This window comes from Rhipicephalus microplus, chromosome 7, assembly GCF_043290135.1.
Source record: "Rhipicephalus microplus isolate Deutch F79 chromosome 7, USDA_Rmic, whole genome shotgun sequence".
Lineage (NCBI taxonomy): Eukaryota > Metazoa > Arthropoda > Arachnida > Ixodida > Ixodidae > Rhipicephalus > Rhipicephalus microplus.
Window position 1 is genome coordinate 172453247 of NC_134706.1, and position 2500 is coordinate 172455746.

At 45.8% G+C, this 2500-nt stretch overlaps 1 pseudogene; it reads left to right on the top strand.

Moving 5' to 3' along the window:
• LOC142768042 (large subunit ribosomal RNA) overlaps window positions 1–2500 on the top strand; it is a 9401-nt pseudogene that overhangs the window by 3245 nt on the left and 3656 nt on the right.

Here is a 2500-nt window from a genome sequence, read left to right on the forward strand (position 1 = left end):
GCAGGAATAGGGTCTTAAGGTTCACTGCACCTGCTAACAGCAAAGCAGACAGGTCTGTGGTCAGAGTGTGGTTCGTGTTTTCCAATCTAAAAGCACGCCCTTGGTTTGCCAAGGAAGAGAGGCTTGCCTCTAATACGGGCTCGTGCGCCCCGTTCCAAAGCACGCCCTTGGTTTCCAAGGAAGGGAGGTTAGCCTCTAAAACAGGCTCGTGCGTTCCGTTCCCAAGCACGCCCTTGGTTTTCCAAGGAAGAGGGGCTTGCCTCTAATACGGGCTCGTGCGTTCCGTTCCCAAGCACGCCCTTGGTTTCCAAGGAAGGGAGGTTCGCCTCTAAAGCGGGTTCGTGCGTTCCGCTCCCAAGCACGCCCTTGGCTTGCCAAGGAAGAGGGGTTCGCCCCTAAAACGGGTTCGTGCGTCCCGTCAAAGAAGCACGCCCAGTTCCGCTTGCTGGGTCTCGGGAGTTCGCTCTCGACGAGCCTTCTCTGGCCACATACTGTTTTTTCCTGTGGTGTTTTTTTTTGCCACTTTGAACTTACGCCACTTCACTTCTTAAACGACTGGTTAATTATTCAATAAGAGGACGGGTGCCTTTGGCATTCCTCTAAGATTGTGAAATCATTGCTGTGTCCTTGGGCTAATTTCTATTGCTGTGTCCTTAGGCTATCACTTTATTGCTGTGTCCTTGGGCTATTACCACTTGTAGTCTCCCTTTTTTTTGTCGTTTCGGCTGACGTGGTTTTTCGTAATGGAATACGTCATTCCGTATAATATCAGTCCATATATCTGCCACATTTGTAAAGGGAAGGTTACTTCCAGAAATAAACTCGAAGTACACTACAGGTCTCATTCCATTACAGTGATATGGCAATGCACCTATTGCCTTACCAAACGTCATCCTTCTGCTCAATCAATGTCTTCGCATTTTTCCAAATGCAAGAGATCCCACTTTCAACAGTTGCAATCTGCAACTACTAGCACTAATGAACAATCTTCCAGTGCTTCTGTAGAACAGTCTACCGAAGTATGCGATATAGATACCGTACAGGATCAGGCTTTGCCTGTTGAGGAACCACACATTAATCCTTCTGAATCTGAAGTAGCTTTAGCTGAATCCATTGTTGTTGGAGTTGCTTCTGAGCTACACCCCCATGGTCAAGCTCCCATACACGCATCGCTTATTGATGTTCAGATCCTAAACGAAACACAATCTCCTCCTTGCGCTCTGTCGATAGATACACTTGTATCTATTCACAATCTCTCAAATAGTAATATTGATTCCTCTCTTGTACAGACTCCTATGCAGCCTGGTATAGGATCAAGTAATATTTCTTCAAGTCATATACCTTCTTGTGCATCACTGGGCATGGTTGAGGACAACATTGAGACACTTGGTATTGAAGACCGATTGGTCGTTGAACCTGCCGTGCAGAGTGAAAATGCGGTTTTTCCGCAACTTCCTGAAATTCACGTGCCCAGGCCTTGCACGAGACGTTATGTGAATCTTACTCACGGCCAATGGTCTGACGCGGAGGTCGAGTCTTTGGCCCACGCGGAGTTGGCCCTCGGTGAGGTTTATTCCGTTACTGATGTTCTAGCAACTAAATTTACACATCGCTCCAAAGAGTCTATCGAGAAAATGCGTAAGATGCCTAGATATCTTGACGCTCTTGAAAAACTACAGCTTACTCATACCAGTTTGCACTCCGAACACTACATTGAAGGTCCTTCTTACTCTCATTGCAGATGGGCAGACTCTGAATTAATTGCTCTGGCAAAGCGGGAGTTGGAGTTGGGGGGACACAGAAGAATTAATGAGGCACTCCATGCAGTTTTCGGCAGTCGTACCGTTTCAAGCATTTCTCAAGTTCGTAGAACTAAACGTTATCAGGACGTTTTAGAACTCCTTAAATCCCATACAGTCATTCCTCCTACACTACCTTCTTTTTCCGGATTAATTCCTCTTAATCCACTTGAACTATCTCCTTCTGAGATTCGCTTGTCTTTCACTGAGTTGGGCGTTCCGAATGAAGCCCTAATCTCCGCACTTGTTTCAGGTCCTACGTCTATTGATGACTTAAGAACCATTTATAATATATTTGGGGTAAAACGAAAAACAAAATCCACACAAAAACAAATAAAAGTTAGTCAGCCAACTAACCAAAACAGAAGTCAACGTAAGCGTGCCAGATACGTTTTACATCAACGTCTCTACCACCTAGGTCCGAAAGTTCTCGCTGATCACTTGCTGATTGGCGACACAAACCCATGTTCTCTCTCAGACTTGCATAAGGAGTTTGATCGGGTCTTCGACTCTTATTCTGCCCCCTTTCTGAACCACTTGTATCCTCTGTTGTTTTAGATGTAAACGAAGGTCTGTTCACTGAAGCCGAGGTGGCTGTAGCTATTCGCCTACTCGCTGCCAAATCAGCCCCTGGTCCAGACAATGTTTCTGTCACTGAGCTACTGAAAATACCCCCTAGCATTTTGACACATATCTTTAAC